General features: G+C 31.1%; 1 long non-coding RNA gene across 1 annotated transcript in view; it reads right to left on the bottom strand.

The window, feature by feature from the left end:
* LOC130898231 (uncharacterized) overlaps window positions 1–17138 on the bottom strand; it is a 44812-nt gene extending 27674 nt beyond the window's left edge. The window contains exons 1-2 of the long non-coding RNA XR_009059858.1: window positions 16624–17138; window positions 5620–5706 (exon numbers count right to left, since the gene is read on the bottom strand). This is a non-coding gene — a long non-coding RNA (uncharacterized LOC130898231). The remainder of the gene's footprint in view (window positions 1–5619; window positions 5707–16623) is intronic.
* Between the last annotated feature and the right edge of the window lie 4059 nt (window positions 17139–21197).

Raw genomic sequence — 21197 nt, 5'->3', positions numbered from 1 at the left:
TTAAGTGGATTGACAGAAATAATTCTATTTGGTCCTTAATATGATTAAGAGGAAATATATTCTCATCCGTCTACTTATTCATATTGAATTGGATATTCTGTTTCTTACGTGTATTATCTTATCTAACAAGTAACTCACAAATGGATTTATTTCGGAAGTTTAAGAGCGTTTGTTATATGGGAGCAGTATGTAACAAAGTTATTCTGACAGTGTACCTAACTCGATCACCATAGTGAGGCCAAATTTCATTCATATTAAAAGCGGTTAGTGTAAATTTTATGTCCAACAATAATAAATATCCTAAGTAAATTCAAATATCAATCAAGTATTGGACACAAACCACTTTTTCACGACGTTTCGTCCTTCACTTTCTTTGAATACATTTCGTAATGAACAAAATAATATAATGAAGTTCATTTTCTATGCATTCGAACGATATTTACATAAATGTTTTATTTGTTTTACTTGTTATGTTTATCTAGAAAAATTTATACGATAGTGTTAACATTATTTAAGTATATTAGGTGTTACCATAGTATTGTATTTATACCAGAAACAAATAAGATTAATTCAAATTTTTTACTAGTAAACGCAGTTTTTTCTCCATTTTATTGATCATAAAGAAGTAAATTTCTCAACCGTCACAATGATGATTGTCTTCTCATAGAAAGAAAAGGAAACCAGAAGGCATCTTATTTCCAGTTCCTGATCTGTCTTTTTATTAACGATATTCTCTCAACTCCTTGCCATGTTTATGAAGTAGAAATATCATTTTTAAAATGTAAATTTCACATACTGTCAAGATATTTTTATTGAGAAAGAGCTGATCTACATATTTCCCGATTTTTGATATACATATATCTGTCAGGTCGTTATAACGAACGAATAACTTGCCTTGGAATCAGCTTCATATAATTTGATACTAGGGATGATATTTGTTAATGTAATCTTGATATACATAATCATGTAAATAATCATGCATTTGAAAATTGACATGGGATGGTCTAGCAGGTTTTAATTTCCTTCAATGTATATCATAGTATACAACCGGCTTCATCCATTATTAATACTTCCCGAAAATATGTATTATTATCGTTATATTGTTAATCTAGGAACAATGATAATAGGAAAGCCTTTAAGAAATAATATTCTAAATGCAAAGCATGTACTTCTTGAATTTACAGCTGCTAGGCAACAATCCACGGCGCTTCGACCCACTAAATTGAGCGAACGGGTTGCGCATGGGATATATACTGCAAACGGATTCGCCTCTAGAATCTTCTGCTGCATGCCATTGTAACGCCCAGACATATTTGAAGCATTGTCATAAGACTTGTTAACTTTTTTGTTTTACTTATTGTTTCTGCTATTTTTCTTTTATTCTCTTCTGCGTGTTTTCGTTTTTGTGCACCACTCAATTGCGAACGCTTCTTGATTTAATCTAGGGATACCCCTAGAAATAAATAAAAGACTAAACGCTGTAAAATGGAACCTAATTACTCCGAAGCCGAAGGCTTCAAAGCCCTTATAAATTCAATTCAATTCAAGCTAAAATTAAGTAATTAAATATTATTTTTTAGCATGTACCTATTCTAGCCTATTATTTTGCAAACGAAAAACATTCGATGTCTATCTTAGCGACATTCGAAAATTCTATTCTAAAGAAAGAAACTGCAACGGTGAACTTCTCTATTCATCATCCTTATGATTATCATCTTAAAACAAGTAATTATGGAAAAAAAAATTTTAGTCTCGAGCTTTTACTTAAGTAAATACATAGACTGACAAACACATTACCCTCCCGCAGTCGGGTAAAAACAATTGACGAATCGGGTAAATGCAGCTCCTTCTCTGGACCTGATTATCAGTTTTGTTCTGTGTAATGAATCGAATTACAACCAAAGACATTTTTACAAATTTCCAGTCTCTGTGAAAACTTGTACTAGAACCGCGATTTTAGAGGTATGTTAGCGGTTTATTGAGTCATTATCACTTTATTTGTACTGTTTAGTGTATCCCAGGGTGTGTGTTTAGTTTTATTTCTTTCTTTGATTATGTTACCTGACGCCTGATAATATTGTAACCATCCCTAACCTTACCCACACATGCGCGCGTGTACAGAACGTCTACCACTACAATGACAGGTCAAATCACGCTTTTTGTATGGAGTGTCATACCTGTGAACATGACAACATAATTTCGAATGGATATATACCTTATAGTATCAGCCTGTATTTTTTCTCAATTACATAGTAACTTTAAAATCTGGAATAAAAGTTGATCGTTATTGGGTTAGTTGATTTGTATTGATTTTGTTGTACTGATTAATTAGTTACATGTGTAATTTATGTCAACAGCAAAAAAGAGCTCTCACCCAAAGGAAATTCAGGGTATTTTCAATTAAGCAACTAAAAGAGATAGGTGGTCATAGATATGTGAATAAACGAGGGATATTTGACAGAAAGTTACTTTTTATTACAAAAGTTACTTTTCAATGGAGAAGTTAGTTAACTGTGAAAAAAAAATATTTTTCGACATTATCTTCATTTATTTCTACCAACTCAGTCCAGTGAGTTTCCAATTTTTGCAAATCATAAAAAATTAATCTCCTAAAAGTTTGTCACCCATCACCTATCCATTTGTCTCACATCGGTTTTCGTTAGGCGATTTTTGGTGCATTTTTTACAAAAACAAAATGTGCCATTACTAGCGATTTGTCCGTCCGTCCGTCTGCGATGCGAAGACTGCTATTTATTTTTAATATAGACAAATAAAAACAATTATTATTAATTGGATATAGATTTATTGTTTTTCAAAATATTTTTCAGTTAGATCAGTACACTTTTCCCTGCGTTTGAACTAATTTCCATTTTGATTGAGGTACCTTCAAAACATGTAATTTGACCGCATCAACCGCTTCTTCAGGTGTAGGAAAACGTTGACCACGCAATTTATTTTTTATCTTCGAGATGACCCATCAATTAGATGTTTTGACCTTTCAAAAACGTTTTTCTTCTTCTGCGATTGGTTTCGGCAAACAAATGCTTATGTACCATTTATAATTGACCGATCTACGTTGCTCTATTGAAACGAAGTTCTTCATGCGCGAATAACTTTTGTTAGATTTGCCTCATCTTGAAGACCCATACAATGAAATGGATTATTCCGAGTTTATATTTATTTCTGAGCGAGCTTTTGATGAACATCAATCAGGGCACCAATTTTTCAGATAGATTTGTCTTTATTAAGCTTTTCAAGTGAAGTATTGCATAATCCTTAGGTTGAAATATTCACTTAACTAACTCACATATTTGTGTTCATCGTTCAGTAAATATGAAGGCACCAATTTTATTTATCTATTTTCATTTCATTTACGGAGCAGTTTCGGTAAATGATGGTTCAACGTCTGTGTTTATGATTATAAACATAATGTTTATAATATTCAATTGACATCTACTCAACATTTGTCAAATTTTTATTGGAAGTATTAGGTACATGGAGGAAATCAAGAATACAATACCATATCTGGGTGTTGTTAACTTCTGAAAAGTCACTCTTTTCATTCAAAAGCAAAGTGTAGTAAGTGTGAAAAAAGAATTTTATCCTTAAATGAATAACTGTTAAGTCATCCAGAAATAACCAGTGATGGAATAACTGTAAATTAGAACGTGTATTTTAAAACAAAAATCATCCTGTTGGCGTTGCAGGTTTTCTGCGACTTCCTTGAAAACTGCTCGAAATAAAAATTGAAGATATCGCTTCATTTGATGTTATTGTTTTGGAAAGCCATTCTCACATCACAATAAGATACGTAACTCAAGTATCCGCAAGACTTCACAAGCATATGTTGAACAACTTAAAAAGCATCCCAACCACATGTAGGATGACGAAGAAACTATCCAGAACATTGAACCATACTATTCTTAGTTTAATTATTATTACTAAACTTATGTTTGACGTCTTCTATTTTCATCGTTCATCGTTTTCGTAAATTATTCCCATTAATGATATTGACTCATGAAAAATGAGATTTTTGAAATTATATCGCGTGTTCGCGAAACCGTTAACCATGTTTTACTTTTGTTATTTTTATATCGATTTTCGTATCATGAATAATACATAACACTTTTTCCTCAGCTGGTAAAATCCCTTGGATAGTTTGTGAAAATAACTAAAAAAAATTTTGGTGTGTAATATGAGGAAATTATACAAGCATATTTACAAAATGTTGTTTCGAATTATATCTGTATATACAACATTTCAACTTTCGTTAAGAAATGTAAATATTATTAAATGTCAACCCTTTCGCTACGGATCACACACATGATTTTATGCACACACTGTGATGTTCAAATAAATTTTCATAGCAACATTTTATGTCAAGCATTTGGAGCTAAATTTTACAACATTAAATTCTAAAAATTTCTTAATATTGTTGAAGTAATAGTTTAACATTTCGACTTCATATTGGTGGTAATAGAAGTCTCTTTGTCGGTAATATTCCATCTAAACTGGGAGATTTATAGTAATACTGAATTGGAAAGAATGATCACAGGATTTTTACCAGATAGAATAGATAGTTAATAGAACTAAATTCTCAAATTGTTTGTGGATACTTGTTAAAAATAATGATGAGGAGCATATTAAGTACGCATTTCATTAAATAAATAAAAAGGCAAGTTGGGAACAAGTAGATATTTATTGCATATGTGTCCTATTCATTCAAGTGATTGAGGGCATAATATTCATAATTTTTTCGGAAAATGTATGGAGAATGAGTTTTTTTTTTGGTAGAAGATCATCAGTTATATAGTTAGCTAAGCTCAAAATCTTAAAAATACGCCATTAAACAGAAGAACTGTCTTTTGACCCAGTTTAGGTTGAATCAGTAGAAAGAAAGTGACTCACAGGAAATTAATAGATTTTCAATCTATTAAAATAAATTCAACTAGATGAATATTGTTCTACAAATGCGTTGATGTTCTATAAACACGAACTCAATGATAATTTGGCGAGATTTTTTATATTCAAAAAGATTTCTCTTAATGTTTAGGATTTGTCAAAATGATGGAATAAAACTATAAATGCAATAAGTAAAGACTAGAAAACAATATTATTAAAAAACATTTTGACACTCCGTATTACGTAATCACACTAGAGCGTTACACTGCGAAAGGGTTAAGTTCAATTATCAGATACTTTGAAACATGCTGAATTTATTGTGTTGCGCTGCAAAAGGGTTAAGTTCAATTATCAGATACTTCGAAACATGCTGATATTATTGATAAAAATTTGTTTGTGAATTGGACTAGCAAGATGTGTTCATGCTTATAGTCGTAGTATTTTGAGGTATAATATGTGACTTCTTCCAAGTTTTTCGTATCATGCGAAATTAGACAAATATTAAGAAGCATTTTCAAGTGGACATCTTGGATAGTCAGTATAACAAAAAATTCGCAATAAAGATTATTAGAATATATATTCAAAATGGCCACTTAATGATTTAATAGATTTTAGTTTCTCAGGAATAGTATGGTTGAAAACTAGCTAAGAAGGTGAAACTCAGGGAAAACATTAGACAGACTCCATGCTATGAGGCGGAAGTTTCTTGTAGCTTACTTTAGCGCTTGTGAAAATTTATGTTCTGGTCTGAAGTCGGAAAATGTTCAAAAAGTTGTACATGACTTCTCCAAAGCCTTCATCCAACTAAAATATAAAAATCGGTTACATTCAAATAAATTTTGTAGTAGCACTGTAAAAAAAGGTATGTTATACTGTTCTGAATCATATATCACAAACTTGTTTTCAAAAGGTTGTATCTGCAATTACAGAACGTTGGTTTAAAACAGTTACTCTGTACCCTGTTTAAGTATAACAGTATACAATAATATTTATAGTAGGTATAAAGAGACCTGTAAATATAACAAATAGTAACATACGAACATACATAGAAACTGAGCTAACATAAATTATAAAATAAATACGAATATAACATATTTTGAGTAGAAACACAATAACAATGGAAGACAATATATAAAAAGTACCGTCAGTTTTGTTTCAAACAACATACTATGTAACTATACTTAAATCGTTTTGCAAAACTAGCAAATGTATGGCCACTATTATTCTCATCTACAGTAGATGCGGATCTAAACAGATTTTAATCAGTATGTTCAAACGTTCATACTAGCTATTTTTGGCCGAGTTATTCTGATTCAAATGATATTTGAGGAATTTTATTAACAAAACTATATTGTATCTTTTAGCATCAAGCAAGTGAGTTTATTTTCGATTCATAATATTTTGAATAGATTCCTGAGTGGAGTGATGGATCCATGTTTCATACTTTGTCACATGTCGACGCAAGAAATATGATTTACTGCGTGTAAATATGGCAAAGCACTGTTCCAAATCATCAACACGTTGTTGTTTTTGAACGACTATGTAAACACTGTCTTTTGATATATTTCCGTCCTCAGCTATCTCACGCACCACCACGTTTAAATTTAGCAAACCAATAACAAATGGTTCTTATCGATGGAGTTTGGATAACACTTTTTAATATCAACACTATAATAAAAATTCAGCGTTTTCTAGGTTAATAAAGAATTTTTACAAATCTAAATTAGATAGAAGAGGGTGCTAAATTCACTTGAGACACCCTATATAGATCAATATAAGAAATTATCATTCAAGAATAGCTTAGATTCTGTCAATATCGGTTCCTCAATCATTTTGCTACCAGGTTTTTTATCATGAAATAATTAGTTATACTTTAAAGTAGAGGTACTTTTCATATAATTTGCAATGGGCCAAAAAACGAACACATTGGTTTCACGATTAACGATGGAAAAACGATCACTTTGTGCTGATACTGTGACATATAATCAAATTTAACGCGTGCAGAAAAGTTGGTGAAATTATTGAACTCGCTCATAACGGTACATTCGAAACAATGAAAAATATTTACAACGGAAAGGCAACATTATTTCATTGGTTAACTATTGAATTTTGTAACTATATGGATTTTTTTCAATTTAAATTATGGTGGAACGACTACTATAAAACAATTCCACTCTGTAACAAAGCATTTTCGAATGAAGAATATGCTTCAGAATTTTAGATCCAGTTAACGCCTGTTTTTAAGAGAATTTAATAAGAATTGAGCATTAGAAACATAGGCATTATATACGTAGAAGTGTTAACACAATTTGGGAATTCTGCGATAACCGTGAAGCCTAAGCTTTACTAATACTAAGTAAGAGAAATTAAGATTATTTCAATAAACTTTCAAAAGATGCAACCGTACATTACACCTTTGAAATCTTTGTTGAAAATAAAACCAAAGAGCATTATTTCCTTCAATTTCATTTACTCTTGTTATTTGCATGTCAAAAACACTTATATGGATAAAGTGTCGTAGTTCGATCTCGTACTAGCAAATATCGATTTCACAAGAATTGAAAATATAAATATAAAGTTCAATTCTTATCATAAAAAATCGAAATCGAACAAAATGTAATAAAAACTGCATTGAAAGAAAATAATTATTTGGAAAAAATATTGGAAATCAATATATTCAAGAATAGGACAAACAGTTTAGTCTTATTTGTCTTCTTCTTGCGGCTTATTACCACAGTCTTAGACTTGTTCTATTATTCTCATTGCCATTACTCGTAGACGATCATTTTATATTTTTGAGATTAAGTTAAAATTTTTTGAATCTTCTGTCATTTAACTTTGTCATCTGCATATAGTATCTCCAAAATTATGTGGTCCCCCAGTATCCAATGTCCGACTTCACACTGTTTTATTTGTCTTTATGTTATTTTTCTTCCTTCATCTAACACTATGGTAAATAATAATAGGCTGAGGTACTCCTTTTGTAATTGCGGAACATCTTTGATACCTATTGCCAACATAATCTTTTGACTGTTCATATGAAGCTCTTATTTATTTTATTAGTTTATCTTCTATTGCTCTGTGTTCCGGGATTTTCCATGCGTTATTTCTATTGACAGTAGATTCCATTCTAAGATCTATCTTCGACTTCTCCTATTACGTTTTCAGCTATTTATTTAATTATAAATAAAACTTGTGTTGTTGTGTTGTTCCTTTGTTTGCTTCAAATCCTTGTTACGAATATGTTTCCTTTTATTCTCGCATATACCTTGCTAACTTAGTAATGAGATTCTTCCACAATTCTTGCAGTTTCTTGAATCTCCTTCCAAGTATATTTGTGTAATTCCTATTTGCTTTTCTTCGTATGCTTCTTCCGTGTCATATTTTGTTCATTGCTATTTTTAACATCTTTATTATTTCTATTTCTGCCCCTTTCACTATGCCTTTTTAGTCTCTTTGTTCTTCGCTTCGTTTATTAGTAATTTGTTCGTAGTAGTGAGTTTATAGCATCTATTTTTCATTCACTCCTTCTGTTTGTTATTTATTCCAATTCCTGGACCTCTTCTGACATTTTTAATTTCAATATAATCAGTTGAATGATTTCCGATAAAATCTTATTCCACGATAATTCTGTATTTCTAATAGCTATCCAACTGTAAATTCGTGTTATTTATTCGAAATTTTCACATGACCTATTCCTCTTTCTCGTCAAGTACATTACGTATTTCAAGACGTACCTTGAAATTTAGTTCTACTTCATTTCTCTTCCTTTTATCTCTAGTTAGTTCCTGATTCAGAATAAAATATTTGAAAATCTCTCGATTTCATTAATCTTTCACTTCTAAGCAAAACGGAAATTCACTTTACCCAGTAATATATTTGTAACAAAGAAGTTCACTATCAAACTCTATTTGAGAAGTTTCCGTTATGATCTTACTATCACTAATAGAACACATGAGAATTTATTAATTACCTGAAAATTCTAGTTTCAATGAAAAATATTCGCTCAAATGATAAAAGGAGATATTATCATGATTTTATTTGTAGGTTATTGGAGTCTCTATTGAGACATGTTTTTGATTATGTGCAATGAAAACTATTCATTTTCTAGTTTAAACTTCGTGAAACAGATAAAGAAGCAAATAAGAATCATTCAAGTATAAGTCACACAGCTTGAAATATGGGGGGGGGGGAATGTTCATTGAACTAATAGAAGTAATCATTCGATTGAAAAAATCAAGTAATAGGCTAATATTAGAGGCTATTTTAACTGAAATCCAAAACTACTATTGACAAATATATGATAATAGACCAAAACAAGATATGAACAACAATATATAAAATAATTTAAGAACATTTCAGCTCTCAAGCATACCCAGAAGATGCTCGACTCAATACAGAAGAGATCATTCGACTTATAGGCGATTCAGAGTTGACCAGAAACAGCTCGCTTATAGCAAAAAAAAAAGTCACCGACCTAACTCTGTGTTACCGATACCACAGCAAATACTCTTCCAAACTCTTGTGCTTGCCGTTTTATAAAAGAAAACAAGAATGCTCATGCATTCAGAGTCACTTTTGCTCTCTTAGGAAGCAACAATACTTTTTCTGATATTAAACTCAGATGAAGTAGAGCACGAACACAACGATGAAGATACGATTTGTGATAATATTGGAAAACCAAATTTGCAACTTCCATCCAATATACCCTCCATAACTGGAATACATTTGTCTAATTTATGAATGCCTTTTCTAAATTGCGAATATAGCAGACTATTGAAATAGGCTTCAATGAAAATCGTTTCATTCAGTTTTACATTATGTGAGTTTATGGATGTTGGTGCGTAGTTCACTGAAGTAATATTTTTATTATCAGTATAGGTGCATTATTTTAATGAGCAAAAAATTGTTGTATTATTGATGTATACATGATTTTTTTCACAAATTTTCACATTCAGTTGATCCGAAGAATTACAATACCACTCTGTGTACATAGAGTAAACAAAGGTATCAAGCTCGCATCTCAATCTCCAGAATCATATCTCATTCAAATTTATGAAACAATACACAAAATCCTTACATTCAATTCTATAATACTCGAAATGCAACATATGCGTATTTTTTGTACAGATTTTTTTGTAACCCATAATTTATGTTAAAATATTGCTTCCACTGCCCAATGAATTTACCTTCTAGTAAACCTCTCTCGGTTGATTGTCGATCTTCCGTAATTATATGGTAAAACATATGATTTTTGCGTTGTTACTTGGCGTCGGTGTATATCTTGAACGTCCTTCACGTGGATCTTCAAATATAGTATCGCATTTCTTTACACTCCGAATGGAATTAAGACATAGGTAGTACTAGCCAAATGTAAAACCTCATAACACCATCTCTCATTGAACTAATAAAAGAAGAGATTATGGTACTATTCATGAGAATAATCAAAGGATTGGAGATTGTGTTCCATTGATAGCAATCGTACCGTAATTTCGGTTGTGTTGCAAAATTCAGGAACAGTAGTTGATTTAAGTTCCTTTGATAAATTGCGAGTGAATAAATATTTATACCACACGGTTTTATGCAAGCAAGTAGAAAAATTGATAAATATTTGAGTTACATGCTTCACAAAAAAGAGAATCTTTCAATATCATACAACAATGTTCCGCTAAACTTTTCATTATGAGTGAGTTCAACAAATTGAGTGAGTTGTTTTATAAAACACAATAACATACCAATTTAGAAGACCGTGGGAAAAACATTGTACATGTGCGCGATATGAATTTAATCAAATTATTTCTGAAGAATATTCCGTTACTTATAGGGATTTTAGTTCTCTGTTTAGCAATACAAAGTTTTTCACAAAACTTTACGTATAATGAAGATAATAATGTCGCATAATATTTAGAATGAATGTTTCAATGTACTTTACAATCTTGACAATAGCCGAGGTGATTTTGGAATTAACGTAACATTTTGTATGACATCAGGGGTTGTTTTATTAATTTTTCCATTATCCTAACTTTTAAATCAACAATATTGTCTGGTCCATTGAAATATACTTTAAAAATAATCAGGTACTTCCGTATCTGTTCTGCTGAACATCAGGAAAAAATCTTTGAATATACTGGAATATTAGTCAAAAAGCCAAATAAATAATATTACAATTAATAATAGAAGACGTCAATATTTATGCGCAATAAATATTAAATTTTGCTCATTTATCCGAGACTAGAAGAATAGGCATTTTAATTATGATTGGTTGTGGTGATAAAACAAGAACACGAAAAAGAGGATTACGAAATTTTTGATAATAAATATTCTGGTCAAATCAATTTGAAGTTAGCAAAATTGAAAAAAAGCTTCGTGAAATTGGACATGCAAAAAATATTAAAAAATCAGGTGGACATGTTAAATTCACTGATGAAAAAATCTCAAAAGTACTTCTAGAGATTGAAGAAAATCCGCATGAGACAATTCGCCGACAAGTGCCGATGTAAGTGAATCATCTATTTTAAAAGTTTTGCATAAAGAAAAATATCACCCTTACAAAGTTCAGTTGGTTCAGGAGTTAAATGAAGATGATTCTGATAGAAGACAAGAATTATGTTAATTGATGATGATGGACAGAAAGAAAGCAGATTTGCAGTTCATAAACAAAATAGTTTTTTTATGACGAAGCGACGTTTCATTTAAACGGAACGGTTAAAAAACAGAACTGTAGAGAAGAAAATTCTCACTAGATGTGTGTAAAGTACATTGAAAAATACATTCTAAATATTATGCGATATTATTATCTTCATTCTACGTAAAGACATTATCAAAATTTTAAATCAATTTTCTCAGTTATGATTGCACCAAAATCTTCAAATTGCTGAATAGAGAACTGAAATTCATTTCCAATAAGGTGCCACAAGACTCCATTTTTTATTTAAAACTAAGGGGTGCTTATAATTCAGAGAGGTGCTGGAGGTGGATAATATATTTATACTGTAAATTGTCAAGTTAAGAAAAAAAATTGACCTGTATCAAGCTTCTTTCATATAGTACATAATAAATCTAAAATTGAATAATTGAATTTATTCCATATATGGACCGCATTGTATAGAGTGTCCCATAGAAAACCTTTGATTTGACACTAATTTGATAAATATTTTTTAGGGCCTGCGACGTTATACATATTTGCTCAATATCAAATGGCAAATAATTTCCAAAAATCAAATCATTACATGCGTTTACATTTCCATCTATCTGTAATTATATCTTTAAGATGCTCACGACCAGGTCTATTTCATTAAAACCCGATGTATCATGTCGGGATATTTGCAAGTACAGGATTATAAAGCTATTCAACCATTTGCAGCACTACTTATTGCAACATTTCCAAGTATTTTACTCAATTTCTCAGTTTAATATGAATATAGGTCCTTTAACCTGTTTTCTTCACAATTACTTATCCACGTATATATTTTTCAGGGCGTTGAGTTTGGCGTAATTCCTTATCTGTCCAGGATCGGTTTTCTAACCATTGAACATATATCAGAAAACAGAATGCTCTCTATAGAAATGTTGTATATTTACAAGGCGGCAGTTTTCTATCAGAGTTATCAAACCCCATTTGTCTCGTGAGATAGTTTCCCTATTTACTCTTAATTGCTAGGGTAGCAGCTTCTGTCTTCGCTAATCCTTTGGCTGCGAGATTTTTTTAGGGAACGATCCTATATGTTGTCTTCTTTTAGACTTATTCTGGTGCATAACTTCCAAATTTTCATGTCTTGTCTCTCATTCTTCAACTGATTCAACTGATTCAAATAGATTGTCGTTCAATTTCAGTTTTATAGAAACACTAGCACTGGTTCAATGTTCAGACTCTTTCTTATAACTTTATTCCTTATTTTTCTATTTTTGATACCAACTTGACTTTTCTTCCACTGCTTGTATTTTGCTTTCAAGCCTCTGTTAGTATTAAGCTCTCGCACCTAAAAGTTTATAGATACTTTTTTCTTCCCTTCCCAGAATATTCCATCTCATTTTCTTTTTCTGACTTTTTAATACTATGATGGATCAAGGCAGTCTTAATCCCTATTGATGTATTTTACTTCGTAGTAATTGATAAAGCTTCCTCATTTTCAAACTGAAGCATTAGTATTTTGTCTACCAATGTTATTTCGTCATTTCACTAATCCACATAATAATATTATGACAAACATAATCTGCATTGCTCCAATGTGATTTGAGAACTAATCGAAAGAAGTGAACTCTTTCAAAAAAATGAAAGTAGTAGTGAATAGAGAGATAGAAAAAATAGGAAGTAGTAAATAAAGTGGCACTTGTATTCCCTAAGAATCGTCATCCAGGTTGTATATGCATACTAAGTTGGATGGTTCTATTCCACCATTCATGTCCGTTAACGATTGCCATAAAAATGACGTTCTGAATAACTGACGAATGTATTAAAGACGAAGTTTATCAAGTAAAGTGTTATTAATATTGGAAACATTAACAAAACAGAAGTTAACGAGTTATAATTATTTAATTTGCAAAAGAAGTTTCAAATTTATCACAAAATATACTATTTAATAGCAAAATTTATAAACATTAGGTGATTATTACAATTAGAACAATTGCTAATATCTATACATCTAGTTGATTTTGATATACGAGTATATATTGAAAAATTCTTAGCCTACTACTATAAAACCAAACAAAATTTCACTGTCAAAATATTTTATCACTCAACATATTCTCCTCTTAATTGGATACATTTACTACAGCGAATCCTCAACGTCTCTAGACCTTTCAAAAAAAAATGTTTCTTCTTGCTCTGCAAACCAGACCTCCACAGCTTTTATTACCTCCTCGTTGGAAGAAAATTTCCGACCTTTTAAACTTTTTTTCAGTTGAGGAAAGAGATGATAGTCGGACGGAGCCAAATCTGTTGAATAAGGGGGATGTTCTAGTAATTCAAACTCTAAATCACGAATTTTTTGCATGACAACATGAGATTTGTGTGCAAGGGCGGTGTCCTGCAAAACCAAAACATCTTTGGAGAGCTTTCCGTGTCTTTTCTCTTCAATTTTTTCCAGTAGAGTGGTCCAGTAATGTCGAATAGTAATCTCCAGTTATTGTTCTACCCTTATCCAAAAAATAAAACATGATTACTCCATGGCAATCCCAAAAAACTGAAGCAAGAACTTTTCCAGCAGATTTTTGGACACGAAATTCCTAGGTCTTGGAGAACCAGATTGTCGCCATTCCATCGATTGTTGCTTTTCGTAAAAATGAACCAAAGTCTCATTCATATTAACAATTCGGTTTTAGAAATCTACATCGTTATCACATCGATCACAGATCAAACGCGATGCTTCTACCCTTACACGCTTTCGGTCAATATTCAAACATTTGGGGATCCATTTTGCAGCAATTTTTCCAAATTGACTATATGATGAACGCGTTCCTATGAAATATTCAGTGCTTCAGATATCCGTTTTAGCCCAATTCTGATAAAATCATATCATGAACTGCATCGATATTTTCGGGGACTGACACAGAAACTGGCCTTCCCGATCAGTCATCATCTTCAATGGAAAATTTACCTCTTTTGAAGCTTGCAGTTCAATTTTTCACGGTTGCATACGAAGGATATTGATCACCAAGGGTATTAAGCTTATCTTCGTAAACGTGCTTACTCCAATACACTTTTTTGATGTCAAACTTCACACTAACACTTCTAATAAGTTATTGTTCGTTCCTATGGTAACGCAATATTTTTTTATGCATGGAAGTGGTCTAGGTTAACTAGATATCAATAAATGCTCGTAATTATATTTATTGCTGCAAAATTTAGTCGATATTGTTCTTAACAATTGCTTTTCTTGAATAATAATCCTTAGCTACTATTATATACTTCCATCCTACATGTATAATATTCCTTTAGCTGAAATAGGTAAAAAACTTAATAATAGATGTAGAAGCCGTCTGTATATATGTATATGAATCAACTGAGCTCGCAGTGCGTTTATAATTTAAGTATTTCAGAAAATTGATAGTAGCAGATTGGCGATATGAATCCTATTTAATAAGAAAATTGATATATTTGCCAGCGATGCAAAAAGAACGACAATGCGTTTCAATATTTAGAATAAGAGCAATTCACCAATTGATATACTTTGATATCTATCAATAAATTGCATAACTCTGTATATTAGCAGTAGCAAGTATTTTCTATCTGGCAGCTCGTATATAAGCCTCTATGCTTATACAAACATAGATTTTTGATTTCCTAGATGAAAAACCTTCATTTTTCTTCTTTCAGTCGGCTATTACCATTGGAATATTTTCTTCAATCATCCTAATTTTTAAAAAGCGCACTCGATGTTATTATAATAATTACTCCAAAAAGTTGACGACTTACATCCTTTTTCCAAAAAGAGCATCACTGAATATTTATCGCTTGAACAAAATCAGAATATGCATTGTCATATGCTGAGTTGACTTCTTTTTTCAATAATAGCTTTTACATTATCAATAAGAATACACCGTTCCTCATTACTATTTCCCATTATGCATAAGTGGATAATAAGTATTAGCCAGAACTTTCAATGAAAAGAATGAGTGAAATCAATGATGTTTTTTGGTAACTAAAGTGATTTACAGTCATCCAATATAGTTCACAGAAAATGTGATAGCACATATTATGTTGTTCTTCATTTCGTAAGTACTAATTACTTCTTCCCATGTCGCTTTAGGTCTTCCTTTTTTTTTGTTTTTGCTCAATTCAACTTCCCATACTCTATTCACTGGTCTTGAATTTTCCATTCTTTGTAAACCAACTTAACTATCGTTGCTTGATGACTGACATAATTTCCATTGATGTGATTTGTTAATGTATCCTTTTTACCTCTCATACGCCCTAAATATTTCAACTCTGCAGCTTGCAATGCACTTGTTTGCCTATTAGGGAGAGTCCATATTTGTCATGTGAGAGTCCTGTAAATTGCTTCATAAACATTTATTTTTGTATTTCTTGAGACTCCTCTTTCATTTATCAGGCAGTAGTTCATGCTGTAATATGTATTTAAGGAATTTTCAATTCTCTCGGCAATCTCTACGACTTCTTCTGTGTTTCTTGTTTGACCTTAATTAATGCAATCTTTTCTACATTTATTCTCATACCAAACTACATTAGTGCATTTTTTGTAGATCCTTCATATTTTCTGCAAATAAAAACTATATGATGCGATAGTAATTCTTCTTAAGAGATCAAGAGATAATTAACTGACAAGAAATATTTTAAATATTTTATTTTCAAAATAGGACATTTATACAAAAAGCTTTGTATTATAGTTTGTTCATGAACTTCCTTCAATTCCTCTGCTTATTTTGCAGCTTTTTCCATTCACAAAATGAAGTTATTTTCAATACTTATAACATAAATATGTATTTTAATCCGTTTCAAAAGAAGGTACAACGTCAGTCTCCAGATGTTTAATGTACTATTATGAACTATCAATCATTTGAAAGTATAAATCAACTAAACTTGACAAAATAATAGAAATAGGTATGGGATGGGATTACATAAAAAATTGTTGACGAAACTGGAACGTGTACAATATTTATCCAACAACTTTAATTAAGGTATGTAGTTGTTCCTAAAATAACTCACTAAATATTATGACAGAACACAAAGATCTGAAACGCAAATATGTATAGTAAAATTACATTTTTTTTTGTAGGCCTAGGTGCTTCTAACGCACGGCTTCGATTTGAGAAGGAAAAGAGGGAATCAAAAAGGATAAGCGGATGAACCTTTCAAAAACTTTAATTCAAAGATGCACCATATTCTTTCTTTTATTCTCAAATTGATTTATCGATTGATTGATCTCTCGTTTATAAGGCATATTTTTTTAATCTGTTTGTGATACATTTCCGGATGAGTTAATTCATATTTATTTTCTTTAAAAAAACAGAGTACATATTAGTTGAGCCTACTTTATTAAATAACGTCTGCTTAACGTTCACCAATGATTTGTTTGATCTATTTTTGGTTTGGAAATCATTTGTAGGGCGTTTGTTTCTTATTTACGTGGACGGTTTGATAATGTTACTTTCGATGAAAAAGTTACAGTAGACAGTAATTCGTTTTTCAATATCTTCTTCTTTTAACTAACTTTACTCCAATGAGTTTCCAATTTTTTTAAACCACTAATTAATTTGTATAAAATAAAATTGCTGTCCACAAAAAATTCTCAAAGATATAGAGCTTGAAACAATAAATCCTTACGATGATTTGTAAAAACCTAGCGAACGAAATAACAACTGAATTGTTGTTTTAAAATCACACTTTAAAAAAAACGTCGTTTCTTATCTAATTTCGCATCAAAAATTGACAAGAAGTCAATTGAGCGAATATTTCGTCCCATCTTTCAAATAATTTATAAAGATTACACCTTTGAAGTCCCGAAACTCTGAAGATATTTGAACCATTTTCATTTACTATGCTATATCGATGGAAAAATGTTCTTGAGTTACGCTCGATGATGTTCAAACATTCTGTAGAAATATAGAGTTCGAAATTATTTCTTTTTAGAATACTATATTTTTCATATTTTGAGTCCATTCCAATAGAAAAGTGATATTTTTCAAGAAGTGAAAATGGTTGTTCTAGAACTTCGAGTCTTGAAACTAGGTATAACTTGTAAGTAGTTAGTTCTGTCTCAATGTTGACAAACTTTCTGTAGTAATTGGGTTGTCAATAGCAAAAGTCTTTTGTTTTAAAGGATGTATGTACAATGCCTGGTATAAAAGGAGTCCATATTTTGTTGAAATGTTGATTGTGTACATGATATCCCAAAAATTAAACGATAATACCTAAACCTAAATTAGAGTGAGAGGGAATAGTAGAGACATTAACGATAAACTAATTCGTCCAATAATCAAATTCTTTAATTATTCAATGAATAGACCTTTATCTAATCTGTTATCTCAACACATTATTCTGTATTTTTAACGCAAGCTAGCTTTAAATCACTTTCAAGCAATTTTTCTCACGTAATCTCTCATACAAAGTATTGGATACAAATATTTACTTTATTACCAATATCATGTGTTACTCCTCAATCGCTTAATCACTTGGGCACGGTTTGTATTGACCTGTTCTGAACTACATTATTTATCGGTTCTGAAGGCTCAGCATTTTATGGACTCCTTTAAAAACAGACTTATAAAGTCATTTCAGGGAACTAAGCTTATGAGAATAATACTACTTCCGTAACTTTTACTAAGTTTTATCAATTATATTTCCAAATAAAAAATTACAATAATACTCAAAATATATGGCGTGAACTATATAATCGGCGAACCGAAAAATTTGTCGCTCTTTCCTGAAACCGCTATTGTATATCCATTTCCTCGTCCTCAAACTTTTTCAGTAAAACTTTATTTTTCATCAATTTACATCAAAGGGTGTTAGTTCGTTGCTGAAATCGTATTTTCTCACAGTGAGAAAATAATAAAAAATATAGGAATAGATAATTGATAATAAGCAAAAACTAGTAGTGTGTCGTATATATTATTTTGAGAATATGAACTCACAATAATTCATTTGCAATTGTTTCTAGAACAATAATATTATTGTGCTTCGTGAAAATAAGTTTATAGTCTCAATAACTTACAACAAAATAGAAAGAATTGTAATTTATAATAAGAGGATGGTCCCAGAAGTACCTGGACCAACAAAGAAAAAACAAAAATTTTGGAAAAAAATATATTTATCTTACAACGTAATGCACTTTTAGCTCCATATACATTTCCCAAGATCTTCGATAACTTCGTTACCCTTTTCATAATATGAATCGTCCAGCTTCTTAAAATAGCTATCAACTGCCAACATCACCTCTTGTTGGAAAATCTTTGACTTCCGAGCCATTTTTTCAAGTCTGGGCACAGAAAATAATCCGAAGGGACTAAATCTGGCGAATGAGGTAGCAACTCAAACTTTAGTTTAATAATTTTGGCCATTGCAGTTACGGATGTATGAGCTGGTTTTTGCTTGATTACTTTGCTCTAACGTTGCAATAAGTTAATAATTTTTCCCTTTTCAATATAGTCAATAAAAATTAACCAACACGCATTCCAAAAAACTGACGCCTTGTATGCAAACGGAACGGTCTTTGCCTCCTTTGGAGCCGGTTCTCCCTTTTCAGTCCATTGTTTTTTTGTTTCGGCTGTGAAGTGATGGACCCTCGTTTCATCCATAGTTTTGAAACGGCGCAAATATTCTACTTCATTTCTGTGAAACATTGCCAAATACTCGATAGAAACATCTTCACGATGTTTTTTTTCTATTGTGAGCAAACCCATCTTGCACACATCTTTTTATGTCCAAATTTTCAGTTAAAATCATATCTGGAGTCGTTACATTATTTGGTCGACCACTGCAATGCTGATCTTTGCAGGTCGTACGGCCTTGTTTATGCTCTGATGCCCAATATTATACTGTTGATAACGAAGGAGCACTATTAATTGAGCTAAGGCCTTTCAAATAAAAGGATTGTATCCCATAACGATGACAAATATTTTCCATGTTTATAACTTCACTGAAGACCTTTATGGCTGCCAAACAAATACTAAGCAACGTGGCGTTTTCAAACTAGAAACATATGCTGTACAGTGATATTTTTCAAGCAACTATCTCTGTATTTCAATAATTGTTGTGTAATGTCTGTAGAGGTTCAAAATATATCAATATGATGCGTACAATTCGTTTAGGAAAAGAATCTCCAATTTTGAACATCAATATCTTTTGACTCAAGAAATTAGTTACTGGAAGTATAATTGAAGAAAACCAGCAATGTAGTGGTCCTAACTGTTGCTTTAGCAATGTTTCACTGCATTGCTTACAGTTTTTGCTCTTACTCAGTACTGAGACGAATTGGCAAAATTTTTGCTAGATTTGAAAGAAATGAGTAATTAAATATGATTTGGATTGTGCTTTTGCATGTTTGGTGAATATCGTGCATGTTCAAAAATAGAATAAGGAAGTAGAGCGGGTAAAGGGAAGATTTGAGGCAATTTCCAATGATGGACGAATAGGAGGGGCCGTATGCTATATCAACGTCTGCTCACAAGAGTTGTGTCGAAGAGAATACGATGAGTAATATTTCTGCGATGAAAGTCTCTGAAACAAATCAATTTTTTTTTTGAGAATAAATAATGTAAAAGTGGTCTATTTTCTATGGTATACTAAAAAAATATGAAAGTCTCAATGATTTTAATTGGTCCAATCATTTATCTCAAACCTCTCTTAACACTTTCCTGAACCTCGAGGTAGGGAGCATTGGGACACTACATAAGAGAGAACAATAAATATAAACAGAATAATATTATTTTCTGATTTAGATATTTTCAAATAGCAATGTAATAATGGTGACAAACTGTTTTTCCAATTGACATCAATTTATTCCAAACTTGCAGCCCAAAAAAAATTAATAAAATAATATTAGTTTCTCAAAATTTCAACTTTTATTATCAAATATTTTAATATTAACTTTTCGACCTCCATTATGTCTCAATTACTAATGATTAAAATACAATAAAATAAAAATCAATAACAGCACATATATCTAGAGACGAATCATTTTATACTTTTGGATCGGTTAAATATATTATTTGATATTATAGCCCTTTCGAATATACAAAAATCTTGGTTTTTTTCGAAACTAACAAACATGAAAAAATATGGTGAACAAAAAACAGATTTATTATATGAGGGAGGTTCAACGAAAGAGCTTTAATTTAATTAAGCAATTACTAATATTTCATCTTTTAATTGAACTTGAACGTGTTTATAATTTTTTTAACCATCCAAAAAATAATCTTTTGCAAGTTCCGCATAATACGTGTTTGTTTCTGCCAACACCCCATCATTTGTCTGGAATTGTTTTCCATGAACTCATTTTTTTTTACTTGTGCAATAGAAAGTAATAGAAAGGAACTGCATAGAGTTCATACCGCGACAATAAATCGAGGGCATTTTGGGTAATTTTTCTATAATAGCAAATGAATGGACAAGCGCAAATTTGTTATGAAAGAAAAATCTCTTTTCCGAAAATACTATTTATTTTCTTTAATTTAGAACCAAATTTGTCAGCAAGTTGGAATGATATTGGCTGGTTATATTTTCCTTTTTCCTAGAAATTCAATAAAGATTGCAAGTTTTTATTTCCAAAACAGTGAGACTATTCCTTTTTTGCGAGCACTTCTTTTGAATCAAATTCATTAATTTTACTGGATTC

This window comes from Diorhabda carinulata, chromosome 9 (genome assembly GCF_026250575.1).
Source record: "Diorhabda carinulata isolate Delta chromosome 9, icDioCari1.1, whole genome shotgun sequence".
Lineage (NCBI taxonomy): Eukaryota > Metazoa > Arthropoda > Insecta > Coleoptera > Chrysomelidae > Diorhabda > Diorhabda carinulata.
This window is presented reverse-complemented; position numbering and strand designations above follow the sequence as displayed.